We start from the raw sequence: 17,171 nt of genomic DNA on the forward strand, positions 1-17,171 counted from the left end.
CCACTTTCTTTTAGAAGGCGTTCCTGTGCAGGAACGCCCTCCCCTGCGCCGGACCGCAGGGCTTTACAACGTGAAGCATCTCTCAGATGCGTCACGTTGTTAATACCCAGCACCATGGCGCATCTTTTGTGCTGCCGCTGCGTCACAAAAGTGACGCAACTTGGCTTGTAAATCTGCCCCATAGTGCTTTTACTACACTGTAGCTGCGTAAAGGTCCAGAAGATGTGTCTCCAGTGACCATGTGTGCCTGTGCCTGTGTTACAGGCACACATGGTCACTGGAAACACATCTTCTGGCCCTTTACGCAGCTGCAGTGTAGTAAAAGCACTATACATTTACCCAATGAGGGAACACTTACTGGATTAGCCAGTAGAAAGTACTCCAGGGCAAATCGCAAAAAAATATGCGATTTTGCAGGAAAATTCGCGAATTCGCAGATATTTTTGCAATTTCGCGGGGAAATCCGCAAATTCTCGGAATGCAAATTCGCACATTTCGCCCATGCTTAGGTTGTGGTGAAATTCCCAAGTTCCATTCAGCATTGAAGTGACTGGCCGGGCAGAGCAGAGAAGGATGGAGCGGCTGAAGTTGGCTCATCCCTGAGCCTCCAGGGTGCACTGCACAGAAGCCTGCTCACAGTGGTAGGAGCACAGTGGCGGAGCTAGAGTCACAGTGGCTGCCATCAGGGCTTGGAACAACCCGCTCCTAGTTCAACAGCCACAGAGGGTGGCCAGTTGCATAGCAGAGCCTAATGACGGTGCCCAGAACGAGCCAAGCTGACGGTGTACAGATGAGGCATAAAATGCCCCCACTTGGTTGCGACCGTTCCCCGGCAATCGGCAGTGAATGCAACCTCAGCCACCACCTCACAGAGAAAATATCCCAGCACAGGTGCCACAGAGACCAGGGTGTAGTGTCCTCCCCAGCCTGGGTACCCGCTAATGACTATGGCACACACGGAGCTTAGTATAACACATCTTTATTCTTCTGCGTGTAACCGCAAACTCAACATTCTAAACTTGCATTTACTTCACTACGCCCTAAAGCTTACATCACATTTCTATGGAGTCCATCAGGAGCCAAAAGCGTTCCTTCATTGCTATTCACATGACACTACATCTCCCCCTCCATTAAATAAAACATTTAAATTTTTTAACAAATATATACAATCATAACTCCTCAATGAGTCTTCCTGATGCTCTGAACATATGTCCTGACTGTATCTTTGGAAACTGATTGACAGCCAGTCAAAGTGTCCATGATCTGCGTTGTCAATGGAGTACAAATGGCAGTCAGGGGGGCTCCAACTTTAGACCCAGTCTCTACAATGAGACACATGTCAGAAATACGAGGTATCTCTTGTAATAGACTTTCCAAGACATTGGGCAGTCAATGTGTGTGACCACAACATGAAATCACTCAGAATCGAAGGGAGGATCAGATTTCTATTTTCTAGGCTGATGAACAAGCGATTATCTGCCTAAGGCCATCATTTTTCTTTTGCCACCCAAGTCTCTTTTACGGGTTTCTTCCTCAGTACTTGATCTTTTGTTAGTCCATTGAGGTAACTAGGTCGTCATAGTTCAACTGAGCATCAGGGTTACAGGGCTTTCACATGTGGTCGAGTAAGGGGTTGAATGGTAAACTCAAATAATAGTATTCAAGGCAGTATTAAAGTCTGGATTTTCCAATTCAGCATGCTGAACAGTTTTCTTGAGAGTATTCATGAAATGTTTGACAAAGACATTGGCCTAGGGGGCCAAACAGGGGTGATCTTCTGTTGCTTCACATTGAGATGACTGAGAAAGTCTCTGAATTCTCAACTGATGATAGGTGGGTCGTGTCAGATTTTAGGATCGCAGGAACATCCCATGTCGCGAAGATGCTGTCTAATCTCTCAATGACTATTTCTTGAGTGGTGGATAAGAGATACTCCATCAATGGAAAACAGGAGAATTCATCAATCATCACCATGAGGTGATGTCCATTGTCAAGAGGATCGAAGAAGGCAATGGCAATTCTGTCCAATGCATGTTTTGGTAGCTCTGACATGTTTAAGGTGTGTTGAGTGGTTTTCAATGAAAGGCAGTTGCATGGATGACAGGCCATCAATTCTCTTTCAACTCTCTGATTGTGATAGGGAAACCAAACTTGGTCTTTGAGAGCTCGTTTTGTGGCAATGATTCCACCATGTCCTACATGGGCCACTTTTGTTGTTCCAGACTCTCCGAAATAACAATTCTCGAACCTCTCAGAACAAAACCTTCTTGAGTAGCAGACAGTTCATCTTTGACATTTTAAAACTGCTGGTATACATTGTCATTGGTAGGAAATTGAGTGTGCTGGTTCCTAGACTGATGTACAATAATGTTTTTCAATTTTAACACGTCACTATCTTGACTCGTGGCAGTGACAATTTGTGCCAACGAAATGGCATCTGGTGTGCTGAATTTCACAATTAAAGGGATGCTGTCTTAGAAGGAATACCATGGCACTTGAGAGAAGTAGTCAGCAGGCTTTGGTTCTTTCCCTGGACTGTGCACAATTGTGTAGTTGTATTCTTGGAACGTAGACCCCAACGTTCAATGCATAGAGCCATCTTAGCCTTTGCATTGCCAAAAGATGGTCAGCGACGCTTGATGATCCATCACAAGCATGAAAGACTTTCCAAATAAGAATACTTGAAATGTTCACAAACCCATACCACCGCTAAACTTTCTTTCTCAGGTAGTGAAGAAGCATGTTCAGTTTGGAACAAACTTCTCTTGCATTTGCCACAATATGCCGTCAAGCATTTGCATGTTTGATTTGCTCTGTATGGATTGCGCCTAACCGGACCGGGATAGCGTCAACAACAACCTCGGCAGAAAGCTTTGGATAATAGCATGCCATTTCAGTAGCATTTTCAATAGCTTGTTTGATCTTCTTGAAACTTTGCTCGCATTCATGTGATGAATGAAATTAAATATTTTTCGTCAAGCTTCTCAACTGACTACTTCCTGCGGCAAAGTCTTGTATATATCTAGAACAGTAGCTGGCCATGCCAAAGAATGAACGAAACATCTTGTGGGGGACTGGCAATTGACATCTCTTGTACTTTAGAAGGTTAGGGTGCCATGCACCCATCAGAAAAGATATGGCCAAATAATGTTTGCTTTGTCTTATGGAATTCAAATTTGTCGGCATTCAAAGTCAACGCTGCATCCACAAGCAAATGACAGCTTTATCTTACTCCTGTGTAGCTTTGAAAACCAACATGTTATGATTTGTTTGGTTTTATATAGCGCTGGCTAGTCCCGGAGGTATCAGAGTGCTTTACATGAGCATCCGATCATAGTTACAGGTTACATTGTTACAAAGTTTTCACAGTTATTAGAGCATGGCAACATATTTGCTTGTAAGGTCAGGATAAACAATAAGCACAAATATGTAAGGGGAAAAGCAAGCAAGGGGAAAGAGTCAGGGGACGGGAAGGAGCTGGGGAAGTAGACAGGTAATAAAGGCAGGAAAGAGGAGGGGAGGGTGAAGGGCACCGCAAGGAAAGAGGAGGGGAAGGGTGGCTGGGACTCAAAACAGTAGACGAGTCATAGAAATGTTCAAAGTCCAGTAAGCTGTGATCCCAGGGGAGGTGGTATCACTTCCCTATCTCTGTTGTGGGAGGCTCCCTTTACACAGTGGACTCTCTCAGAGGGGACTCTGAGGCTCCAAGGTCTACGTACTGGATCCTTCCCCAGAAAGGGGAGAGGGAGTGCTTTGGCAAGGGGTGCCTTACCAAACCTCAGCTGTGAACGACTCTCTTGGTGCAGTGGACTCTGTCAGCGGTACGCTGAGACTCCAGAGTATAAATATTGGATCTTTCCCCAACAAGGGGAGAAGGAGTACATAGTCAAAGTGCACAAAGGAGAGGGGGATAGGCAGACTAGCAGGCAAGGTGAGAGATTCAGGGGAGGGTGGATAGGAGCTAGGGAGGAAGACAAAGAGAGAAAGAGTACTACATGGGAACAAAATTAATTAATGAGTTATTATATAGCCCTGGCTAGACCCGATGGAATCAGAGTGCTTTGCATGAGGGACAATAGTTTTGCAATTTACATCAGTTAAAAGTTATATAAGTATTAAGAAAAGCATATAAAGAACATAGTGCACAAGGTGAGTGGAGCAAGGAAGGGTAAGGAGATAGGGGAAAGGGGCAGGAGGAAGATAGGACGTAGAGACAAGGGGAAAATTTGCCCAAGGTCCGGCTGGGTAGGTGACGGCAGGGAGGGAGAGTCCACAACCCATATCCTCTTTAGCTATATGGTAGCTCCACCGGGCCTCAGCCAAATCACTAGGTCTCCACAGTCTGGGGTAAGTTCCGCAGGTTACAAGTCCTGATGTGTAGGTAGGTTAGAGGATAGATTCAAGGTCTGGTCAATGTCCAATTGTTGTCCCAGGGAAGTAAAACAACGTGTACGGGTCCACTATGGAAAGCCATCTTGGGGCCAGGCAGGGGGCTGTACGGTACACTGGTATTCTGGTGGCCATCATAAGGTCAGGCATCAGGCAGATAAAGTCAATATCCAGGACAGAGGCCCCCAGAAAATAACAAATCCAGCGTGCACCCACCATCACACGCACAGACATGCACAAGCACACACACCATTGTGAGTACACACTCTCAAATGCACACTGATGGACACGCACATAGCCAGAAACATCCAAGACCACAAGCACACATAAAATCCCAAGCACTAATACAAAAACACCCAAATACATGCACACGCAAGCACCATCACATGCACAGACATGCACAAGCACACACAAATGCGCTCACTCTCATACACGCAGACACGCACAAACACACAAGCACACAATACAAAAAACTATCAAAAACACAAGCACACATACAATCACATGCTCCAGTACAAAATACTCGAGGACATCCACACAAATACATACACACACACACCATCACATGCACAGATATGCTCAAGCACACAACAAATGTGATCACACACTCTCATACGCGAATAGATGGCGCACATACAGAAACATCCACACGCACACATACAATCCCATGGTCTAATACAAAAACACTCAAATACATGCACACACCATCAGATGAACAGACATAAGCACACGTGCAGAAACATCTGCGCGCACAAACACAAGCACACATAGAACCATATGCTCTAATACAAAAACACCCAAATACATGTCCACACCATCACACACACAGACATGCACAAGCACACACAAATATGAACATAATCTTTCATACATGCACAGGCGCACACACACATACGTGCATCCGCACACACCCCCTTATACACGCACAGACGCACACAAAACCACTCCCATGACACATTTCTCCAGGACTGCTGCAATTGATGGCACACAAAGGCAGAGTCAGTGTTACCGATGTCTTTAGGGCGCCGCCATCTTAGGACCAAGCAGTCGGCCCATGTTTTAGCACAGTCGGGTATGTTCCTCATAAGAGAGCAATGGGTGCACACTGATGGTCGCGCTGTTTCTCCAGGGTCCGTGCAGATGCCACCAGGTCTCAGGAGCTCGCAGGGTGGTCAGCGGTGACCGCTACCAAGGAAAGCACCTGGTTCCACTGTACTGCGGCGCAACAGGGGTTTCCTCCGCTCGAGACAAAACGCCATCTCCCGATTGTGTACCAGACTCTGAAACAGCCCCGGATGGCCCATACTGATAACTGCATGTTACCCCTACCTGTGTTATGTCCGTTGCAGTTCCTCCACCTTCTCCTCTCAAGCCGCTGATGGGGAATCGGGAAAGAAAATGGCTGCCAGACAGTCTGTGCCTTCTGTGATTGTTGCCCCCCCAATAGGGTCCGTCTGTCCTCAGTGGCTTAGATGCGGCAGCCGCCCCCGGGGGCTCAGTATACGAGCGGCGCCCATCAGCCAAGGGCCCGGCTCACGCTCCCACCACCTTAGCCAGGCTGCCCCCTGACTCCTCCTTGGTGGTGAGACTCAGCTCCGGCCGGCCGGGAACTTCACAGGCCTCACCTTCGATTCCGGGCGCAGCAAACTGAATTCCGTCGCAGCTGCACCCGGGCAACGTCTCAACCCCATGAAACCTTCAGGATGGATCGGTGGCCGGGTGGCTCACAGGTACCAGCCACCAGCGCTGGGTTTGTTGCGGGCTTCGCACTATTGTCAGCGATGTACGGACCTGAATGTTGTTCTCGTTCAATTGCCTTGTTCGCTTGACACATGTCAACGCAGATGCGTACAGCTCCTTCACTGTCCTTTTTGGGCCCTACCACTATGGGAGAAACCCAGGGCGTTGAACCAGTGGCAAGTTCAATGATATCATGTTTGATCAATTATTCAAGTTCCTTTTCAACAGGTTCCTGAAAATGAAATGCAGTTTATCTGCGTTTTTGAGCAATACGATGTGTTTTCCTAACCCATGAAGCAATGAAGGGAACTAACTTACTATTTCCTGATGAGCATGCATGTTATAGTTCACTAATATCAGTTCCATATCAGCAGCTGTGCTGAAACTGAGCAAACAGGCACTTGACGCTGTATCTTGAAGTATATGAATGGGTGCTTGTACTTTCATTTTCTTGTGTTTCATCGTTGCTTCAAATGAACCCTGACTTTTTAAGGGTGTTGATGCAGCCCATGCATTCACTTTAGTTTTAAATGGCTTAAGTATTGGCATTGGAGATAGTTCATTGTATTTCTCCTGAGGCATTATGTTTATTGATTCACTACTGTTGATGATAAAAGGTATTGAGCAACCATTTACCATCAGTGTAATCTTTGGACAATGTTCGAATGACTTTGGTGCTTTTTAACTTTTCTTTGACCAGTATTTTTCTTCACAAGCAGCCAATCCACCATGCACACATTCTTCTGAGGTAAACATCAACATTGCACAACCAGAGTCTTCACTCTCACTCAATGCAGATACTGAAGAACTTTTTGATGATTATGTAGATGATGATCAACTTCGTTTTGTGTCGATTTGTTTTAATTGGTGTGATGGCTTGGCCTTGTGGGCCTGCGTCAAACATCCATTCTGAAGCGTTCAGGCAGCCATTTTGTCTTCTTGCTATGATGCACTTCTTTTTTCCTTTGCCTTGCAAGCTGTTACAAAATGGTTCTCCTTCTCAGAGTCTTTGCACACCTCTCTAATGGCGGGACGTTTACCTTCATGTGGAAATACAAATCCCCACTTGAAGCACAATTTCTTCTTCCATAGAGACATCACTCTATGTCCCTCTGCCTTATGCTTTGGCTGTCTTTTTATATTCATGACTGACTCTCCACAGGCACCACCATCCTCCATTTAAGCAGCTTGTCAATCTGCACGCTCTTCAGCTTTGGCAGCCATGAGAACTCGCTCCAGAGTAAGAGTTTCTCTCAACATTTGTGATGTTGATGGATCTGACAGGTATCCATCAATAACTCTGAGGTGTATATCTTCCTCATAATTAAATTCATTGAACTTACAGTGTTTGACAAGTGTATACAGTCTTTCAACAATGTATTCAATGGTTTCACCATCTTTCTGTTATTCTTCACTGAAAATGTACCTTTTGTATTCTACATTGGATTGAACTTCAACTTCAAGCCTTCTTTGATTTGACAGTATGCAATTTTGTCAACTTGCAGCTTTTTCTTTAAGACTTCTTTTACCCCTTCACCAGCTAGATTCTTAAGGTATCTGATAATCTTCTTCTTATCTGTGTCTTCTGGCTCATCAATGAAATCATCAAATGTCTCTATCCAAGCAGTCCAATGGTCACCAATATTTAGCTTTTTGGAGGTATCGAAAGGTTGTGGTGGTTTCAGGAAGGCAGCAGGATTATAACCATTTGGGTGACTAGTTGACACAGAGCGGAGGTATCTCTGACCCTGTTTGCTGTCCACTAGGACCTGCTTCATTCATACCTTCTCTAAGCCCCTGTTCTGTTCTGGCCTCTGTGTCATCTTGGCCAGTCGATGAAACTATTACCTCCCTCCTGGTAGCCCCTTTACTTTCCTGGAGACCTCTGGAGATGTTCTAAGCCGCCACCCAGCAGCTTTGATGGCATGCCGCTTCGGGTATGGACAGCTCATTAAACACAATACTGTGCACTTCTTATGTGGCTACTCCATCCAGCTCTGTGGTACGGTGACCGTTTCTTGAATTTAAACTGTTTTGGTTGTCACCGTCTCTTCATACTGCCTGACACCTGGTTCATCTTTGTCTTGCAGCACTTCTGTTGGCAGCGTTATCTTGTAATTGGCTCTCACTATTAGCTTAATCAATCTGTATGATGTATAGCTTTAGGTTACGTAGTAGCATGGTACCTCTTGTTACGGCAGTCCCATCAGGTTCTTAGCCAATGATGTGAAATTGTACAGCTATTAAAGGTATCAGTATTAATGATAAAAACTTTGGCAGACAAAGAAACGCTATCTTTTAGCGAAAACCACATTCAGAATCTAATAGACTCCTCTCCTTTCGCCAATGTGACACTCGGCACTACCGCCAAACAGCAGAATGAATCAGACAGACTAATAAGATTACAGAAAAAGCATGTACGAACAGAGTTACATGGGCATTTCCTCCTTAGGCACCTCAAGGGTGGTACGATCCCTTGGGGCCTACAGGTCAAAAATGTCCCTGTAATATTTATTGAAGATACAGAATACAAAAAAGGTTTCAGCTTCATAAATACAAAGTGCAGTCGGGACCTCATGGTCCATACCATAGAAACCGCCCAGAGATTGTGTGCACAAGAAGAAAAAGAAATTGAGGAATTGATTGAGACAATCAAGAGCAGTCCGGTTGTGGCGGACGCCAAAGCACTATTGGAAAAAATAGACAAAGAAATCAGGATTTTCAAAGATAACACCATTAATGATAAAACCTCTAAATATGATAGGGACGTTAAGTCATTCAAAATTGAGCAGGTGTATCCCTTCTTGAAAGAGGACTACTACACCCAACAAGATTCTCGTAGAGCATTTTCTACATACCAAGGCCGGTCGAGAAACCGTTTTACAACTTTCTCGGAGACTTCGTCATCTGATTCGTCGGGATCAGACAATCGCAATCCCCCAAAGAAACAAGTGTCTTTTTTAGAACAGGGCCAACAGCCAAAATCCTGGTACAAACCACCATGGGAGATGCGAACCAGGAACCGCTCCTACAAATCGTAGGTGGCGGAAGTTCCGTGGTTAATCTGTCTGCTAGACATTTAACACCAGATGAGCATCCTGTATTAAATTTAGGACTTAAATTTGTGCCATGCAAAAAGACTGACTACACAAGACTCAAGTTAGAAGCCATTGAGTTTTGTCGTAAAATTTGTTTAAAAACCTTTTTTTGGAACCATCCACCATTACCCAACACAGAAGTGACAGGTCAAAGAAACAAGTCCAACTTTGTTCCTAACCAAAATATTCCCAAAAAAGTTCTTGCGTTTGAGCAAGTCTTGTTGTCATCTATTGACAAACTTGAAAAGGGCAGGCATTTTGTGCAACAAAACAAGGGCCAAAGACAATGCGCAGCCATAAAAACATTGAAGGAAGACACCTCTATAGTCATTAAGCAGGCTGATAAGGGCGGGGCAGTAGCAGTTTGGGCTCGTGACAAATATCTAGCTAAAGGCAGCAAACAAGTCAACAATCAAATCTGGTACAGACGCCTATCTGATGACCCTGTCCATGACATCCTACGACTTATCTCTGAGACATTAGAAAAAGGGTTCGAGGAAGGCTTTCTGGGCAAAAAAGAACATGAATATCTGTCTAAAAAATGCCCCAGAACCCCAGTACTCTATCTCTTGCCTAAAATTCACAAGAGCCTTCAAGACCCCCCAGGACGTCCAATCGTTTCAGGATGTGATTCTTGTCTTGAACCACTTTTCCAATATTTAGATTTCTTTTTAAAACCATTCTTGACCCAAGTTAAATCCTACTTGAGAGACACCACGGACTTTCTACTTAAGGTAGAGGGGACCCAATTTGATCCAGACACCCAACTAATGGTGACAATGGATGTTACATCCCTCTACACGCAGATCCCACAGGAAGAAGCGTTAGAGGTGATGGAGATATATCTAGACATGAGAGAAAGACCACACCGAGTGCCTACCGCCTTCATTCTCAAGTTGGCTGAAATTGCTCTAAAGAAGAATTATTTCTCATTCAATGGGGAATACATGCAGGTCAAGGGCACCGCGATGGGGTGCCCTTATGACCCAGAAATGGCCGTATTGTATATGGCACAATATAAGGAAAGATTTGTCGACAATTACAACCCTTTCAAACAGCATGTCATGCAGTGGTATCGATACATAGATGACGTCTGGCTCCTGTGGCAGGGGAGCCAGACCCATCTGGTGGCGTTCCACGAATGGCTCAACAATAGGCATGGAGATATTACATTTTCTATTGCGCACAGCAATACAAAGATGACTTTCCTCGATGTCGAAATAACATGCATCGAAGGGGAACTTAAATCATCCCTTTACAAAAAGGACACGGATAGAAACACCATCCTGCACCACAAGAGCGCACATCCTCGGAATTTGAAATCTAATCTCCCTTATGGGCAGTTACTGCGCATTAGGAGAAACTGCTCTGACTTTGAAGATTTTTCGTCCCATGCACAGAAATTTTGCCAGGAAATGAAAGAAAGAGGGTACCTGAAGAAACTACTGAAGCACTCTCTTAAAAGAGCGTGTTTCACTCCCCGAGAAACTCTCTTACAAGTACGATCTAAACCTACACTTGAAAGATTAGTCTGCGTCACCACTTTTGGACCGGACACTCATAAACTGAGAAAAGCTGTGTTAAATAATTGGCATTTGTTAGACAACCTCGAATGCTCATTTCCACGTCCGTTGTTCGCATACAAGAAAAATCCAAATTTAGGACAACAAATCATGAGGGCAGATGTATCCTTACTTAAAAAGAAAAACGATTTATTGACCCAATGGAATCCTTAACCAATCACAGGGCACCATAAATGTGGTATCTGCGTGGTGTGTCCAAATACTATCGAAGGAGACGAGTTCCAACATGGAGAGACCAGATGGAAACACACCGAATTTTCTAACTGTAAGACCAAGAATGTGGTCTTTCTGGTCCAATGCCCCTGCGATAAAATCTATATTGGTAAAACAAGACAACAAGTCAATACCCGCATTTGCCAACATAGGTCACGGATAAAAAATAAAATCTTGAATGCCCCAATGGTTGAACATTTCTTGACGGCCAAACATGATGAAAATGATCTGAAGTGGACGGTGTTACATACCCTTCGATCTTTACATCGCAATACAGACATGGACAGAATGCTTCTTAAAAAGGAGGCATACCTTATTCTTAAGTTCAATAGTGCGCAGAAAGGTCTCAATAGCTTATCTGGGATTGCAAGATTATAATACTATATTGCTTTGGCGCCATGTAATGGCCTTGGCTGCTCTGCCTGTCTCATTCTCCTTTTGATTCTTCATTAATTTATTCCTCCAACCCCAATTCACGGGGTGCCACTAACATAACCTTCACGCAAATTGTGTTTACAATTGTTGCGATTCATTTCGCATTCATTGTACCCCAATTTCCGATTTGGGCACAGAGAGAAATACGTTTCCCACAAAGCATAACTCCCTAGTTGAGGGCTATGACCAGGGAAACACACCTAGCTTCCATCTTGGATTTATTGCAGAACGCCGAAGAAAGGACAAGGGTGGACACAGGTACGCCACACTCGTGCTCTCTTCACTTTGTTAAAATACATTCTCGGCATCCAGAATACTTTGACTAATTTGTTCCGCTATTCCAATAGCGGATGCCTCCACAACCCTGACTACACTTGGAATCGCAATGCGGATAAAAGAATAAAAAAGAAAACACGAAGTTACAAATTACCGCAGTCACCATTTAAAGGTATGTTTTCATGCCAAATCTGCCGATACTAAGCTGGTTTCATCCAAGAAATCATACTCATTTGTCCCCCTTGTCTCCTCAGCGCGTACGCCCCCTTGCTCAATTGACACCCGTCGGGCACACAACGCCAAGACGGCGGCAGCCGTCAGCTTCCTTCAATGCACCAGCTGATGGTATGTCGTTCTCTATTCAATTTAACTCCGTATGTATGGGTAAATGAAGGCAGCTTTTCAACGCTCAATTTATTTTTAGGTGGCCCCGCCCTCTCCTTGATCGCACAACGAGATGCTCAACTCTGCACAGCTAGACTCTGCGTGCTCTTTCCCATGAATTTGTTTCTTCCTTAAACTGGTAGGTTCATTCCTTTTTCTGAGTGCCACATAATAGGGAGGCGAGTCCATAGTTGTAAAGACAAAAATTCCCTACGCTTTCCTTCTCCCAACAGACAGATTCATTGCGCCCTGATGAGACTCCAGGAAACCACTACCTGGATTCGAAACGCGTCGGCTAGTTAGAAAGGATTAACTGCGATCCATTCCTTTATACCAGCAATTGCTGGTGGCAAAAAGTCTTACAAATTGACTTTGTTCCTTTCTTACCTTTTCCTTCCTTTTTTCAATCTTGTTTGTGCTTTATTCATTTATCACATTTGTAGAAAATGTATTGTCCTTTGTTGCACATGTATAAATTGTTCTGTTTGTTGTAGACTTACCCCTCTATTTGTTTTTAATTGTTTTTGTGCTTAGTCCGGAATACATTTGTATAGAGAAAATTATGATAATCATGGTGTAAATATGTAATGTAGAGAAGTGTTTTTGTGTGTCCTTTATTCACTGTTTTTGACAAATTTTGATTAATTAAGAAATTATTGGTATAAATAAAAGTACCTTGTTGAATACGACAGCTAGCGTTTTCGACATTCCTTAGGTGCGGATGTAAATGTAGGTGGCGAGGCAATTTTTTGATATGCTTGTTTAAGATCAGGTCCAGCCTCCCCACCTGTCCTTAAGGGCCTGGCTCCCTCTGTGTTTCTCATGATAAAAACTTTAGCCTATGCTGATGATGTGCTTTTTTTTTTATTAGTGACCCTTAATCTTCCCTTCCTCCTTTATTTGAGGAACTTTCCTCCTACTCACAGATTTCAGGTTATATGTTGAATACCACTAAAACGGATTTTTTCCCTTAAATTTTCATTGCACCCCTAATACTCTGATATATTACCTATAAAGGAAATAATATTTCAAAAGGATTATCCTAAATATCTTTGTATTTCATTTTCCCACACCATAAAAAAATAAATCACTTTAAATTGTGAAAGTATTATAAATTAGATAAAAGAAAACATTTGCAACTGGTCCACCTTGCATCTATCTTGGTGGGGGAAATTGATTTAATTAGAATGGTTATTGCTCCAAAAATATTTTGCCTCCTTGCTATGATTCCTATTGAATTGCCTTTTCAGTTTTATAGAAATGTTGATAAACTCTTATCTAAGTTTATCTGGAATAATAAAACTCCTTGTATATTTTATGAAAAATTTTAAATTGATAAATCTAATGGGGGATTTGGTTTACAAGATTTTTGTAATTATCATAAAGCTTTTATATTAAAGGAAAGTTCCCTTTGGTTTCATCATTACTCTCTTAATAAGATTCCTGTATTACTTCTCTTAGTAAAAAAGTTGATATCACCATTTCTTTTACGTAGATTAATAGCTACATGATTTAGATGAATTTTTAAGTCAACCATTTCACAGACCTTAAATATGTCTTTATAGCATAATCGCTGCTAAAATGTACCCAAAATTAAAAAAATTGCAGTCCTTGATTAAAGCTGGTATTTTTTAATTTAAAGATGTATATCATAATAACACATGTTTAATGATTAATGAATTACATCAAAAAATTATTTATCCTCCTTCTGATTTTACCAAATATGAAATATGAAATTCTATGTAACTCTATGCTAGATTGCTTTCCGAATAATTTTCCTTCAATTGTCACCTTGGATTTAAAAACCTATATTCAAATGGTAACTACTTCATCTCATGCTGTATCATTAATTTATTTTAAAAAATTGAATACCCTTCAAGTTGATAATATTAATTTTCTATCCATGTTTTGGAATAATGAATTCTCTTTAGCATTATCCCAGGATCCTTTGAAGAAAATGTGGTTAAATAGTATATCAGGATGGTTACCTGTGTCTTTGCATCAAACAAATTTCTTCTTATTATTTAATTGTTTATGGACCCCCTTGTATTATTTAATGTAAAACATTTCTCTTCTAATTGTTGGCATTGCAAATTGGTCCCAGGTATGTTAAAGCATATGCTTTATGAATGTAATTTACCGCCTGATTCATGAAGCAAAATTGCGCCCGCAATCGCTGCGAAAAATGCAATTGCGGGCGCAATATCCGTAATCGGCATTCAACATGAAAATAGCGAAATCGCAAACACATAATAGCGAATTCGCAATTATATTCGCAGAATCCCTGTAGGAGAGCATTTGCGTATCGGAAAATGCGACAATCCACGGATTCTGTGAAATATTTGGGGAATTCGCTATACTATCGCAATCGGCATTCATGAAAAATCGCAAATAGCGAGAAACCCAAAAATCGCAGTTTGCGCAGTGCAAATTAAGGACAACTCAAAGCAGGTGGTAACCATAAAAGCCATTAAAAAATTTCTTTTAAAAAACCGTTGGCCAATCAGTAACAGGTTCAGGCTTGACCAATCACACATAAGGACAATCAGCAGCAGCATAGGAGTTCCACAATGCCAGGAATGTACATGGTGGTCAGGCGTCGAAGGCTACAGCGAGCAGCACTGAGGAGACGCAGGATCCAGGACAGGATTTTCCGCCAGCAGGTCACCTTGCTGGGCCAAACTAGAGAGCAGATATATGCAAAATACAGGCTGAATGGGGAAATGATAATGCAGCTAATACAGGACCTTGACCCCCTGATGCAGCACCCAACAAGGCGTACCAATGCGGTGCCTACACATGTGCAGGTATTGTGTAGCCTGCACCTCCTGGCCTCCGGGAGCTTCCAGGGGATAGTAGCCGCTGCTGGGGGGATATCCCAGCCCACCATGTCACGCTGCCTCCAGACTTTTGTTGACGCTATGCTCACCCAGCTACACCGTCACATCAAATTTCCCACCAGCCAACAGGATTTGGACTTGACCAAGCTACAATTCTACAATGTAGCCCATTTTCCACATGTACTCGGATGCACAGACTGTACCCACATCGCCATCTGCCCACCAGCTGCCACGGAGTATATGTTCCGCAATCACAAGTCCTACCACTCCCTCAACATACAGATGGTCTACAATGCTAAGACATACATCACTGACATTGTGGCCCAGTACCCTGGGTAGTAGCCTTGACTCCTTCATATTCCGGCACAGCGGCCTCCACACACGACTGGCCAGGGGAGACTTTGGGGAAGGATACCTACTTGGTAAGTACACTTTGTCGACAATGTCACATTGCTATTAGGTAGCAGTGCAGCACAGGCAATCACCCTCTGCTCCTCTCATTCAGGTGACAGTGGCTACACCCTCCGTGAATACCTCCTCACCCCATACCTCAACCCTGCTACACCCCAGCAACGGCGCTACAATCTTGCACACATACGGACAAGGAATTGCATAGAAAGGACATTTGGGCTGCTCAAGAGCAGGTTCCGCATACTGCACAAGACAGGTGGGGCCATGTATTACAGTCCTGCAGTGTGCTGCCGCATTGTGGCTGTCTGCGCAATACTACATAACATTGCAACCAAGCGCCGGATACCTGTCGACATCTCTGGCAGTGAATCTGAAGGGGACAACCGGCCACCTGCACATGCGCGCCATGCACGCGGGGAGAACCCAGCTGAAGGACACAGACGTCGCAACCACATCACAGTGAACAGTTTCTAGTGCACCCTCGTCCCTCACCCCACAAATCACAAATGCATGCAAAATGTAATAATGACACAACGCTAATGTGTGCTGCAAAAATAAATATAATTGTTTCTTTCACAATAATGGTACAACTTTAACTTTCTTCATTGCTAACAGTATTACTGCATACTGCTGTGTGAAAGGACAGGGCAGGCTTATACTCAGCCTGTGCCTGTAATAGTCATATGTAGTCAATTGCGCCTCCTGCGCGTACCACCCAAGCGCCTCTGAGGCTCATCCTCTTCCGGGGCACGTGTACCTGCCGTGGGCCTGGTGCTGCGCCTGAGTGGCCCGACTTGTGAGGCAGAGTGGCTGCTCATGCTCAATGTCCCCTCACTGACATCATCACCCCCGACAGTGGCAGGTAGAGCAGGAGGGTGTAGTGCTGTCACCGCCGTGGTCAGGTGCTCCAGGACCCTGTTCACATCCTCACAGCACTGGATGAGTTGGTGCTGCTGTGCAAGGGACCGCCGCGACAACTGTGCTGTTGCATTGCCTACAACATAGTTGGACCTGGTGTAGGCCGCCAGCCGGGTCAATAGCTGATGGTGGCGCCGGCGTGTTGCGTTGTGCTGAGTTGTTATCGCTGCAGTGTTGGCCTCCATGGCTGCAGTCATGCGGGCCATTCCCTCCCCCACACCTGCCATGGCCGCCGTCATGCGGTCCATGCGGTCCCCCACTCCGGCCACATTGCGCCCAATATTGTACAGCTGTAGCTGTATGGCGCCTTGCTGCCGCGCCTGCAGCATGCGTCTTTCGATGCTCATTTGCGCCAGCCGCTGTCCATTGCCCCTCCTGCTGATTGCTGCATTGGTGTTCTGGTGAGACCTGCCACGCCTGCTCTGCTGCCCTGACACAGTGGCTGGCCGCTGTGTTGCCGCTGTCGCTGGCCCTGATGTAGTAGCAGCAGCTGCTGGTGGTGTCACAGCAGGCGTTGCTGGTGCGGCAGGGACTGGAGGCACACTAGTCGTGGGCCTGGCTGCGGCTGGAGTTGGTGCGGCTGCGGCGGGGGGCACACTAGTCGTGGGCCTGGCTGCGGCTGGAGTTGATGCGGCTGCGGCGGGGGCCCACTAGTTGTGGGCCTGGCTGTGGCTGGAGTTGGTGCTGCTGAGGCGGGGGGCACACTAGTTGTGGGCCTCGCTGCGGCTGGAGTTGGTGCGCCAGACGCAGGGGGCAAACTGCTGGTGGACCTGGCTGCTGGTGTTGTTGCTGCGGCAGGGGCTGGTGCCTGTGTTTGTGGCGGCACCTCCTCCTCATCATGGGCCTCCTCATCAATTAGCAGCCTTTCGCTGTCGCTGCTTTCA

This window comes from Lissotriton vulgaris, chromosome 3_2 (genome assembly GCF_964263255.1).
Source record: "Lissotriton vulgaris chromosome 3_2, aLisVul1.2, whole genome shotgun sequence".
In the NCBI taxonomy this organism is placed as follows: Eukaryota; Metazoa; Chordata; class Amphibia; order Caudata; family Salamandridae; genus Lissotriton; species Lissotriton vulgaris.